Source organism: Cervus canadensis, chromosome 30 (assembly GCF_019320065.1).
Source record: "Cervus canadensis isolate Bull #8, Minnesota chromosome 30, ASM1932006v1, whole genome shotgun sequence".
Taxonomy (NCBI): domain Eukaryota; kingdom Metazoa; phylum Chordata; class Mammalia; order Artiodactyla; family Cervidae; genus Cervus; species Cervus canadensis.
The window spans coordinates 412,495-426,478 of NC_057415.1; positions in this window are offsets into that span (position 1 = coordinate 412,495).

The following is a 13,984-nucleotide window of genomic DNA, read 5'->3' on the forward strand; positions in this document are numbered from 1 at the left end:
TCCTGTCTAATGGATAGATTGGAAAAGGAGTTTCCTTTTCCTCTTTGGTACGGATTAGCTTCAACCCCGTGTCTTACTGCTCTTCCTCCCTGTGAGTAACACGGAACCATGCCACTGTTGCCCCGCTGGCATTGCTCTGAGCAGCAAAGTAGCCTGTCCTAATGGTCCTTCCTGGGTTTCCATGCAGAAGAAGCATCATTACAGTAATTAATAGAACTGTTGCTTGGGAAGAGTTGGGATACAATTTTTTAAGAGTAAAAAAGAAAATATCCTTTCTACATTTGGACATGCCAACAGTGGTTTTAAGTTTCTAGAATGTTGACCAGATGCTAAAAAGGCAAGTGGGGAAGAGAAAGCACTTCTGTGTATGGATTTGTTAATTTAATGTATGGATATTTTAAACTCTGTTAGATAGTAGCCTTTGGGAAATCCCCTGTTCGGTCCTGCTTTTCGACCTCTTTGCCTCTTCAGGGTGATCTTGTGGCGCAAGTGGCAGCGTTAAAAGCTTTAGCCTTCTTACTCCTCCCCCTTCCTGCTGCGAGCCCTGAGCTGTCTTCTATGCACTTCTGACCTGTCTGCTGTTGGGTCTGTCTGTGTTCTTTGTTCCTTGGGTGCAATAGCAGCTTCTCCGTGCATTCCATCTTTCTTTCAAGTTGTGTAAAGTTCACGTTTTTCTCTGAAGGTGTAGGGGGTGGGGGTGGGGGAAGTCAGCATGATTATATTTTAATGTAGAAAATGTGACCTGGATATAAAATGAAAATAAATATTAAATTAAACGAAAGTTACCTATAGTGACTCTGTATCTTCTCATCAAAAGAGTAGTAGCAATGAGCAAGTATATAATAATAATGCACCTCCTTGATTCACAGTTTTGAGCATCATAACCAATATTGTGAGCCAGGTCCTCTTGCAAGGGTATGTTTGGTATACCTGTCTGCATTGTAGGTTGCCCTTTCAAGCTCTTTTCTATAATACCTCTTCTACTGTATTGTAGTTTGATTCAGGGTTGGGAGTCCCTAAGGTTATTATACCATTGTTTGTTGCAAACATTCTCCAGATTTTGAGAGCCTATATGCCATGAATGAAAGAGGGTAATAAATAGAAAGTGAAAGACAGACTGAAGCAAGCCGAAACTTATTTCCAGTAAAATCTGAAACAGATTTCTAGTATATAAAGAAAACATAGTGGTTAAAGCACAAGAACGTGGCATCATGGTGGCCTCCCACTTGTTTCCCCTCCTCAACTCAAAGCAGCATTCAGATGTGGAGGAGAGGCTCCGTCAGGGCAAGAACAGGGAGACCTGGGCTCTGAGTCTGGTGCTGCCACTGAGCATGTGATCTTGCTAAGTCACTTAACAGATCTGTATTCCTGTTAGGGTTATTATATGGACTTGAGGTTTTGTGTGTGAAACACTAAAACAGTGTCGGGTCAATGGTAGGTCCACAGTAGGCCACTTTTAATAGCAAAGCTTTATTAAGGCAGACTTAACTACTCTTAAATGATACTTGGAACTAGTTAGTTAAGTAGCGCTCTTGTTAGTTTGTTATCTTTTAGTGAAAACATTTTAATTAAAAGACCAGTTAAAGTTATGCTTTAATGTGGACTCTCACTATGATTGAATTTTTTAAAGAGAAAAAGTTTTCTTTGCAGTTGGCTTAGAGTATTTGGGAGGTCTCTTCAAAGATCAGGCTAACTAAGCCATTAAGCATTTATTGCTTGAAGTTGACTGTCACTTCAGTCTGTAAGGTTTCGTGTAAGTGAAAAAATGTTTTCTGGCTAATAAATGCCTCACTGAGATGTTTTATTCTCAGCAGCTGTGGATGGTGTCTGATGTCTGGGGTGAACAAAGCACTGTCTGCTTTTGAAATTTTCTCTTATACCAGTAATGGAAAGTTAGCTTAGTCCAATGTTAGGGAACAAAAGAAAATAGTTTCCTAGGTCTAACTGAAAATACAGTTTAAAGATGACAAGAAAAGCTCAGCAAGGAAATTTTTGAAGGACAGAGAACTTAACTACAAAGAAATGGGTTTGGGGGACTTCTCTAGTGGCTAAGACTCCATGCTTCCAATGCAGGGGGCCAGGGTTTGATCCCTGGTCAGGGAACTAGCTCCCACATGCTGCAGCAGATCCAGTGCAGTCAAGTAAATAAAGATATATAATAAAACTAAAATTGTTTTTTTAAATGAAAATCACATTCCTAACTCAGCTACCAACTGTAGTTTTATTCCAAACTTTCTCCAGTCTGGAGTTGAATACCTGCCTAGCACTGAAGCAAATCATGTGGTGTCCTAGCCTGCATTCGCCCTGCAAAAGCAACAGAGAACCGATGTTGAGAGAAATCTCGATAGTGACTTATCAGTCATAGAGCTTTGTATCTTCGGCAAGAATGGCAAAACCTGCCCAGAAAATGTGGTAAATGTTTTCAGACAGCTGGGCGACTTGGACATTGTTGATCCCCTCCTAATGAGTCTGCTGCAGCTCCCTGTTGAGGAAAGAGCAGCCTCTGCCTGTGGCTGCCCTTGAGGCTGAAGACAGATGACTGGTGTTCAGTCGCTCAGTCATGTCTGACTCTTTGTGACCCCATGGGCTGCAGCACACCAGGCTTCCCTTCTTTCACCATCTCCCCAAGTCTGTTCATACTCATGTCCACTGACTCAGTGATGCCATCCAACCATCTCATCCTCTGTTGTCCCCTTCTCCTCCTGCCCTCAATCTTTCCCAGCATCAGGGTCTTCCAGTGAGTCAGCTCTTCGCATCAGGTGGCCAAAGTATTAGGGCTTCAGCTTCAGCATCTGTCCTTTCAATGAATATTCGAGGTTGATTTCCTTTAGGATATTCTGGTTGTCTGGGCTTGGTCAGTCCCCTGGCAGACCTAACCTTGAGTGGGACACAAGGCAATTTGCTGTGATTAGTGGCAATAAGTAGTACACATATGACCGACCACTTTTCTCCAAACTCTACAGCATTTTATACATTTAAAAAATTTGTGACTTTTTCAGGGCCCTGCAAGAACAGCAGAACATGAGCTAGAACCTGGATCTTTAAAGAGTTTACAGCACTTTCTAGAGTGCTCTTCTAACAGCCAAGTGTCACTCTATAACTGAAACAGGCATCCACAAATCTGGCCATTCTCTGGAAACTAGGACTTCACGTAGTGGCTAAAGTTCCATTATTTTATGGGACATAGTGGTACTGTGGATATAAACAAAAGCCTTGATGGCCTCGGGACAGGAACCTTGGGGGTCACAACACAAGCTAAGCTCTTTGAGACAGCAGACTCAAAACGCTACGAGGTTACTTTTCAGTTCGGTTCAGTTGCTCAGTCATGTCCGACTCTTTACTACCCTATAGACTGCTGCACGCCAGGCTTCCCTGTCCATCACCAACTCCCGGGGTTTATTCAAACTCATGTCCATTGAGTCGATGATGCCATCCAACCATCTCATCCTCTGTCATCCCCTTCTCCTCCTGCCTTCAATCTTTCCCAGCATCAGGGTCTTTTCAAACAAGTTACTTCTTTGCATCAGGTGGCCAAAGTATTGGAGTTTCAGCTTCAGCATCAGTCCTTCCAATGAACACCCAGGACTGATCTCCTTTAGGATGGACTGGTTGGATCTCCTTACAGTCCAAGGGACTCTGAAGAGTCTTCTCCAACACCACAGTTCAAAAGCATAAATTCTTCAGTGCTCAGCTGTCTTTATAGTCCAACTCTCACATCCATACATGACTACTGGAAAAATCGTAGCTTTGACTAGACAGAACTTTGTTGGCAAAGTAAAGTCTCTACTTTTTATGCTAAGTTGGTCATAACTTCTCAAGCAGTTGTGTTCTTCGTCCCACTAGAGGGCAGCAGCTCCCGAACCGTCGGGCACATGCAGACACTTCTTGCAGCAGAAGGGCAGTCAGGGTTCACTGAACCACATGGTGTTTTTTTGGAGCTGCACGTTAGCCTGGGTGCCATCATGGAACACGCTCTAATAAAAATAAACCAAAACAGACCAAAACTTGTACAAACAGGCTTACACTGTAGAATCGGGAGATCTAGAAGGATCGTAAGGGTTTTCTTGTCCAACCCTCCTGATAACTAAAAGCCCTTTTAAGCCTCTGCAGTGGTAAGTCTCAGCTTCTGGTGAGTCTGGAAGTGTCTCAGGAGGCAGTCCACTCCAGGGATGGACCTCTCTCATGGTTGATATCTTCCTGAATCAAGGTAAAACTTGTCTCTCTGTAAGCCTTCCCAGATGACACTAGTGGTAAAGAACCCACCTGCCAGTGCAGGAGACCTAAGAGAGGTGAGCATGATCCCTTGGTCGGGAGGATCCCCTGGAGGGGAGGGCATGGGAGCCCACTCCAGAGTTCTTGCTTGGAGAATCCTATGGACAGAGGAGCCTGGCAGGCTGCAGTCCATGGGGTTGCAAAGAGTTGGACACGACTGAAGCTACATAGCACACGTGCGTAGGGTCACATGGTGGTGTCCTTGACCTTCCTCCCAGGGCCCTTGGGTGTGAAAACACACTACCGCTCTGAACATAGTTGCCACTTCTATATCTTCAGTCTAAATATTTCTAGATCCCTCAACCGTCTTTCACTTCATGGGTGATAGGATTACAAACCTAGGAAGCATATTAAAAACCAGAAACATCACTTTGCCTACAAAGGTCCGTATAGTCAAAGCTGTGGTTTTTCCAGTGGTCATGTGTGGATGTGAGAATTGGACCATAAAGAAGGCTGAGCAGTGAAGAACCGGTGCTTTTGAACTGTGGCGTTGGAGACTCTTGAGAGTCCCTTGGACTGCAAGGAGATCAAACCAGTCAATCCTAAAGGAACTCAGCCCTGAATATTCATTGGAAGGACTGGTGCTGAAGCTGAGACTCCAACACTTTGGCCACCTGATGTGAAGCGCTGACTCACTGGAAAAGACCTTGATGCTGGAAAAGATTGAAGGCAGGAGGAGAAGAGGGTGACAGAGGATGAAATGATTGGATGACTCATTGATTGAATGGACATAAGTTTGAGCAAGCTTTGAGAGATGGTGAAGGACAGGGAAGCCTGGTGTGCTACAGTCCATGGGATCACAAAGAGTCAGACATAACTGAGCAATTGAACAACAACAATGAGGATTATTTATCCCTTCAGTAACTGACCCAGATCTAATATAAAACAGGGATCTTTGTACTTCAGTTTTAGCTTTATGTTATAGCTTTATGTCTGTAGATGGTCTCCAAAATGTAGAGGCTTAATTCATGGAAATCGAGGAGTTGGAGTTGATCTTTAGTTGACCTTCAGTTGATCTCCTCAATTCTCACTGAGGCTAAGGTTCCTGGAAACCTCAGTATGCTCAAAGCTAAAGCATTCTAATCTCTGGTTCTATTATACTTTCCCCCTGATCTGCCACTCAGCAATCAGGTGTAACCCAAGCACAAAGGACATTTCTTTAACACTTTACATAATAAATACCTTACTCACTGTACAGATAAGCCTCAAGTACAGATAAGTACAAACACATAAGAATCCCATAAACCTATCACTCAGAAAAACTATGAACATTTTGTCCTACAGAATCCCCAAACAGTCATGCGTTTGCCAACTGTGGCTTTGCCCACCCATCTTTCTAAGCCAAAGCCCTTGGCAATTATGGCTTCTTTTTCCCACAGACTGGGTATACTGACCGTGGGACTTACGTCAAGAAGAGATGTGTTTAAGCTATAAATTCTCAATGTGTTCTGCTCAGTCACTTCAGTCATGTAAAGCTCTTTGTGACCCTATGGATTGTAGCCCACCAGGCTCCTCTGTCCTTGGGATTCTTCAGGCAAGAATACTGGAGTGGGTTGCTGTGCCCTCCTCGAGGGGATCTTCCCAACCAAGGGATTGAATCCTCATCTCTTGCTTCTCCAGCATTGGCAGGTGGGTTCTTTACCACTAGCACCACCTGGGAAGCCCCTTAAATTCTCAATACATACACTTACAAAACAGTGAGCCACATGGTTTAATTAGAGTGCCATCAGAGTTAAAGCAACACAGATCATGGATCTCTCCAACCTCCATGAAGGGAATTATGGTCCCCTAGTACTACTTCTCACAATGGTGTGATCACTCACCTAGAGCCAGACATCCTGGAATATGAAGTCAAGTAGGCTTTAGGAAGCATCACTACGAACAAAGCTAGTGGAGGTGATGGAATTCCAGTTAAGCTATTTCAAATCCTGAAAGATGATGCTGTGAAAGTGCTGTACTCAATATGCCAGCAAATTTGGAAAACTCAGCAGTGGCCACAGGACTGGAAAAGGTCAGTTTTCATTCCAATCCCAAGGAAAGGCAATACCAAAGAATGTTCAAACTACCACACAATTGCACTTATCTCACATGCTAGCAAAGTAATGCTTAAAATTCTCCAAGCCAGGCTTCAGCAATACATGAACCATGAACATCCAGATGTTCAAGCTGGTTTTAGAAAAGGCAGAGGAACCAGAGGTCAAATTGCCAACATCTGCTGAATCATTGAAAAAGCAAGAGAGTTCCAGAAAAACATCTATTTCTGCTTTATTGACTATGCCAAAGCCTTTGACTGTGTGGATCACAATAAACTGTGGAAAATTATGAAAGAGATGGGAATACCAGACCACCTGACCTGCCTCTTGAGAAACCTGTATGCAGGTCAGGAAGCAGCAGTTAGAACTGGACATGGAACAACAGATTGGTTCCAAAGAGGAAAAGGAGTACGTCAAGGCTGTATAATGTCACCCTGCTTATTTAACTTATATGCAGAGTACATCGTGAGAAATGCTGGGCTGGAGGAAGCACAAGCTGGGATCAGGATTGCCTGGAGAAATATCAGTAACTTCAGATATGCAGATGACACCACCCTTATGGCAGAAAGTTAAGAAGAACTGAAGAGCTTCTTGATGCAAGTGAAAGAGGAGAGTGAAAAAGTTGGCTTAAATTAGCTCAACATTCAGAAAACTAAGATCATGGCATCCGGTCCCATCACTTTGTGGCAAATAGATGGGGAAACAGTGGAAACAGTGTCAGACTTTATTTTTCTGGGCTCCAAAATCACTGCAGATGGTGACTGTAGCCATGAAATTAAAAGACGCTTACTACCTGGAAGGAAAGTTATGACCAAACTAGATAGCATATTAAAAAGCAGGGACATTACTTTGCCAACAAAGGTCCATCTATTCAAGGCCATGGTTTTTCCAGTGGTCATGTATGGATGTGAGAGTTGGACTATAAAGAAAACTGAGTGCCAAAGAATTGATGCTTTTGAACTGTGGTGTTGGAGAAGACTCTTGAGAGTCCCTTCGGACTGCAAGGAGATCCAACCAGTCCATCCTAAAGGAGATTAGTCCTGGGTGTTCACTGGAAGGACTGATGCCGAAGCTGAAACTCCAATACTTTGGCCACCTGATTCGAAGAGCTGACTGATTTGAAAAGACCCTGATGCTGGGAAAGATTGAAGGCAGGAGGAGAAGGGGACAACAGAGGATGAGATGGTTGGGTGGCATCACTGACTTGATGGACATGGGTTTGGGTGAACTCTGGGAGTTGGTGATGGACAGGGAGGCCTGGCGTGCTGTGGTTTATGGGGTTGCAAAGAGTCGGACACGACTGAGCAACTGAACTGAACTGAGCACTGCTTCTCAGGCTTCCTAAGGGCTTCAACAACCCGTGAAAACATCAGGCAGTTATTTGCGTTTTTGTCAAGGATTCTGAAAGATACAAGAACATGAGTGTAAAAGATGTTTTAAGCCAGTAAGGGCTGGTATGAAGAAATGTAATCACAGGAGTTCTCTGGTGGCCTAGTGGTTAGGATTCCAGGCTTTCATTGCCATGGCCTGGGTTCCACCCCTGGTCAGGGAACTGAGATTCTGCAAGCCAAATGGTGAAGCAAAAAAACAAAAAGAGAAGTATAATTATAGCTTACTTCTACAACCATGCTTTCCGGGAGAATCTGTTTGACAAATCATTACCTGAAGCAGGAACACTGAAGGTCTGGCAGAAGAATGGTTATTATGACTGTGTGCATTTTTCTAAAAATAACAACTTTATTGAGATTTTATTCACATACCATACAATTCATCCATTTAAAGTATGCCTTTCATTTTTTTTTTTTTTTTTTTAGTATAGTTATGGAGTTGTGCAACTGGCCCTACAATCAATTTTAAAACATTTTGACATTCACCCTCTCCCCAAAAATAACAAATCCTGTACCCATGAGAAGTTATTTCCTATTTCCCCCAAGCGTGTTAGTCCTAGGCAACCACTAACTTCTCTGTCCCTGTGGTTTTGCCTATTCTGGACATTTCACATAGATGGAGTCTGCTTTCACTTAGCCTGATGTTTTCAAGGCTTGTCCACATGGCAGAGTACATATGTCAGTGCTGCTCTCTCAATTCATCCCACCCTCTCCTTCCCCTCCCTCAGCCCCACCATGTCCACAAGCCTGTTCTTTACATCTTCATCTCCATTCCTGCCCAAGAAGTAGGTTAATCTGCACCACTGGGCTTCCCAGGTGGCTCTTGTGGTAAAGAACCCACCTGCCAATGCAGGAAACATAAGACAGGTGGGTTCGATCCCTGGGTCAGGACGATCCCCTGGAGAAGGGCGCAACAACCCATTCCAGTATTCTTGCCTGGAGAATCCCATGGACAGAGGATCCTTTTGGGCTGCAGTCCATAGGATTGCACAGCGTAGGACACGACTGAAGTGACTCGGCATGCACACGCATGCCATTGTTAAGTTATCACAAAATTCCTAACCTTTTCCACCTTTCATTTCTTTTGATAATCCAGAGCCTATGCTTTGCAAAGGTAGGTTTATTTCCAGGTCCCCACCTGGTGGGAAAAGAGAACCACGTGATACCTAATCCCAAGGGCTCAGACTTGGCCTCAGCTGTGTGCTGGGCCTGTGCCCAGCATCCCTCTTAAGACTTCGTCCTTCCCGTCTTGCTTATGTAATGAGGGACATTTTTTGCCCTTCATAAATTATCAGACAAAACTCTAGAGGATGTCGTTCTAGGATTCTATGACAGCAACAGAATTTTCACACAATGGGTGAACCATTTCACTCAAGGAAAGACCACTGTTAAACCCACAGTTCTGCTTCCAGATCAGTTTTTCTACTGGAGATGATCTTTTCTAGAACAAGAGAGAGCGAGGACGTTAGGAAGCCACTGCTCTTTCCCCCACATACCTGGCAGAAGCCTGGAATGAAGGAGTTCTTGTTTTTCCAGGGCTGGGAGCGACAGGACATTTTTCTGCAGCCTGCCTGGTCAGCTCTGGTCTTCCCTTTCTATCAAAACCTGGAAACTTACACATAGGAAGAGACGGCACCACAGATTCAGGTGACGAGAGCTTTTTGGGGGCACGTGGTTCTCTGCTGCTGCCACGTGAAGAGAAGGGATGTGAAACAGGATTTTACTCAGAGTCTCTTCGAAGATTCCAGCTGTATTGCTATTCTCAGCCCTGTCCCTCGACCTCACCTCAGCCCACCGAATTATATTATTTACAACCATCCCAAGTTAGGCTGAGAAAACATTGTTCCCCTTCACTGGAGAATCATGGCAGCCAAGCAACGGGCCTGGATTTGATGGCAGAACTGGGATCGGAACTCGGGAGATCCTGAAGTCAAGCTGAGTGTCCTTCTGTCATCCTGTATCTCTTGTGGATAGAAGCCTTCAGACGGAGCCAGCCTAAGTGGGAAATTGTGTGCTTTGGAGCACAACAGACCCAAGTGGAAATCTGTGGTCTACACTAAACTATAAGAATGTAGGCAGGTCATTTACCAACTCTGAATTTTATCATACAATGGAGACAACACCTACTCTAAACTTAAGGATTAAGTGAAAACACTACAAAATACCTAGTCGAAAACATGGGTTTGGAAAAAAAAAAATTCCTCTTTATTTTACTAATGGTAACTGATCACAGCTATGGAGAAATCAAATGCCTGCTTCTCAGTGATTAAGTCGTTTAACCTTAGTTTCTTCAACTATAAAACAAAATGAGCACTGTAGGGTGGTGGTAGAAATCAAAAGTCATTAAGAGGACTTCCCTTGTGGGCCAGCGGTTAAGAATCTGGCTGCCAATGCAGGGGACACAGGTTCGATCCACAGTCTGGAAAGATTCCACATACCTCTGGGCAACTAAGCCCATTTGCCACAACTACTGAAGCCCACATACCCTAGATGTGGGCTTATCAACAAGAGAAGCCACTGCAGGGTGAAGCCAGAGCACCGCAACTAGAAAAAGCCCACTTGCAGCAACAAAGACCGAGCACAAATTAAAAAAAAAAAAAGTCATTAAGAACCATTTAAAAACTCATGATCTCAAAACGAGGAAATATTAAGGCTCCATATTTCTTTTTTTTTTTTTTTTCTTTTTTAAGGCTACATGTTTCTTGAAAGAATTTCTGATCCTAAGATGCTTTAAGGGACTTCCCTGGTGGTCCAGTGGTTCGGTTCAGTTCAGTTCAGTTACTCAGTCATGTCCAACTCTTTGCAACCCCATGGACTGCAGCACACCAGGCCTCCCTGTTCATCACCAACTCCCGGAGCTTACTCAAACATGTCCATTGAGTCGGTGATGCCATCCAACCATCTCATCCTCTGTCGTCCCCTTCTCCTCCTGCCCTCAATCTTTCCCAGCACCAGGGTCTTTTCAAATGAGTCAGCTCTTCGCATCAGGTGGCCAAAGTATTGGAGCTTCAGCTTCAACATCAGTCCTTCCAATGACTATTCAAGACTGATTTCCTTTAGGATGGACTGGTTGGATCTCCTTGCTGTCCAAGGGACTCTCAAGAGTCTTCTCCAACACCACAGTTCAAAACCATCAATTCTTTGGTGTTCAGCTTTCTTTATAGTCCATCTCTCACATCCATACATCACTACTGGAAAAACCATAGCTTTGACTAGATGGACCTTTGTTGGCAAAGTAATGTCTCTGCTTTTTAATATGCTGTCTAGTTTGGTCATAACTCTTCCTTCCAAGGAGCAAGCGTCTTTTAATTTCATTGCTACAGTCACCATCTGCAGTGATTTTGGAGCCCATAAAAATAAAGTCTGTCACTGTTTCCCCATCTATTTGCCACAAAGTGATGGGACCAGATGCCATGATCTTAGTTTTCTGAATGTTGAGCTTTAAGCCAACTTTTTCACTCTCCTCTTTCACTTTCATCAAGAGGCTCTTTAGTTCTTCATTTTCTGCCATTTAAGGATGGAGTCATCTGCATATCTGAAGTTATTGATATTTCTCCAGGCAATCTTGATTCCAGCTTGTGCTTCATCCAGTCCAGCATTTCTCATGATGTACTCTGCATATAAATTAAATAAGCAGGGTGACAATATACAGCCTTGACGTATTCCTTTCCCGATTTGGAACCAGTCTGTTGTTCCATATCTAGTTCTAACTGTTGCTTCTTGACCTGCATACAGATTTCTCAGGAGGCAGGTCAGGTGGTCTGGTATTCCCATCTCTTTAAGGTCCAGTGGTTAAGACTCTGCAATCCCAATGCAGATCTGGGTTCAATCCCTGGTCAGGGAACTAGAACACACACGCAGAAAGTAAAGATCCTACAAACACTGATGAAGATCTAAGATCCTGTGTGTTGCAACTACAACCTGGGGCAAAGTTAAAAAAAAGAAAAGGAAGTCTTAAAAAAAATACTTTGTGTATCCAGGGGAAGTTACACTGTACTGTGTCTATTACGTGTGTGTTTAAATACTTTCCATTTTGTTAAGGTCAGTACTGAGCTGAGACACTGAATAACTTGCCCAAAGTCACAGACATGGTATGATTGACCTGCTGTGACTCGCAGCTTCTTCTTCAAAGACTGTTTTTTTCAGGATGTAAAGGTCATGACCAGGCCCTTGAGTCTTGTTAGGAAAATGAGGCCTCTGGCCATAACGATGGGTCACACAGAGACTTGGAAGAGCCCCATAGGGCTACTGGAGTATTTGTTGTTTTCAGTTGCTCAGTCATGTCCGACTTTTTGCGACCCCATGGACTGCAGCATGCCAGGCTTCCCTGTCCTTCACTATCTCCTGGAGCTTACTCAAACATGTCTGTTGAGCCAGTGATGCCATCCAACTATCTTACCCTTTGTCGTCCACTTTTCCTCGTGCCCTCAATCTTTCCTAGCATCAGGGTCTTTTTCAGTGAGTCAGCCCTTTGCCTCAGGTAGCCAGTACTGGAGCTTCAGCTTCAGCATCAGTCCTTCCAATGAATATTCATGGTTGAGTTCCTTTAGGATGGACTGGTTTGATCTCCGTGCAGTCCAATGGGCTCTCAAGAGTCTTTTCCAACACCATAGCTCAAAAGCATCAATTCTTCAGCACTCAGTCTTCTTTATGGTCCAACTCTCACATATCCATAAGCAAATCTGAGAGATGATGGGCTCAGGATTGACATTTTTTTCCAGAAAAGCAAAACAAAACCCTACTGAGCCCGTATTGCCTTCTCTCCTTATCCACTGTCACTGCCCCCAAATGGATCAGGAGAGAAGCCTCCAGAGACCTGGTGTGAGGCTGGTCACCTGGCATCTATGTGGCCCCATCCTTCTCGCCCACCGGGAGTGTGTCTCATTTCTGCTATGTGGTATCCACCCAGGAGTGGCTCTCAGGGGACAGGGTGGCAGTGATGAGGGAACCCTCGAAGCCTCAGGACAAGACAGGCCCCGTGCTTCCAAGAAGGCATTACCCTGCCGGCTGCAGAGTCTCAGCGGCACATCCCCGTCCTCTCCAAGAGAGGTTCCCTTCCCCAAGGAGAAGCTCAGGAAGACAGCCTTGGCATCACCCCTAGGCAGCAGCTGAGTGCAGAGAGGCATCCTGAGACAGGCTTATCTGAGAGCTGAAGTGCTTCTGGACTCAGTGCCCCCAAAGAGGAGAAAGCTTGCCTCTCCTCCCCAGCCTGATCAGTTTACTGAGATGTAAACGATATACAGGGCTTCCCTGGTGGCTCAGTAGTAAGGAATCCACCCGACAGTATGGGAGATGTAGGTTTCTCCCTGCGTCTGGAGGATGCCCGAGAGAGGGGAATGGTAACCCACTCCAGTACTCTTGCCTGGAGAATCCCATCGACAGAGGAGCCTGGAGAGCTACAGTTCCTTGGGGTGGCAAAAGAGACACCACTTAGCAACTGAACAACAATTGACATATAACATTGTATAAGGGGAGGAGCCAAGATGGTGGAGGAGTAGGACGGGAGACCACTTTCTCTCCTACAAATTCATCAAAAGAATAACTGAACACAGAGCAATCTTCACAAAACAACTTCTGATCGCTAGCTGAGGTCATCAGGCACCCAGAAAAGCAACCCATTGTCTTCAAAAGGAGGTAGGACAAAATATAAAAGATAATAAGAGAGACAAAAGAGCTAAGGACGGAGATCCGTCCTGGGAAGGGACTCTTTTAGAGGAAGTTTTCAAACACCAGGAAACCCTCGCACTGGCGGGTCTGGGGGAAGTGTTTGAATCTTGGAGGGCAACCTGACTGGGAGGGGAACAATAAATAAAACCCACAGATTATGTGCCTAAAAGCAACTCCCAGCAGAAAAGTACCCCAGACGCCCGCATCCACCACCAGCAAGTGGGGGCAGAACGGAGAGGAGCGGGCGGCATTGCTTAGGGTAAGGACCGGGCCTGAGTGCCCTGAGGGCCATCGGAGGGAGCTTTTGTGAGTTACCAACTTAAACTGTAGGACAGCAAAAGAGAGAGAGAAAATTAACCGGCCCGAACACACTGCCGGCCGTTCGCAGAACAAAGGGACCGAGCAAGTCCAGAGAAGAGCTTGCAGGCTGCAGACCGGCCCAGCCCCGCCAGAGGCTGGAGGCAGCGGGGAGGGGAAAGGGGCAGGCTCGGCCCCAAGGACCGCATCCCCTGCCGCACTGCAAACAGGCCTCCAGTTTCTAATCAAAGACCTCCTGAGATTCTGCATGGTGGACATCCGCCGGGAGGGGCGCGGCAAGACACAGGGCGCACGCACCCGACCGTC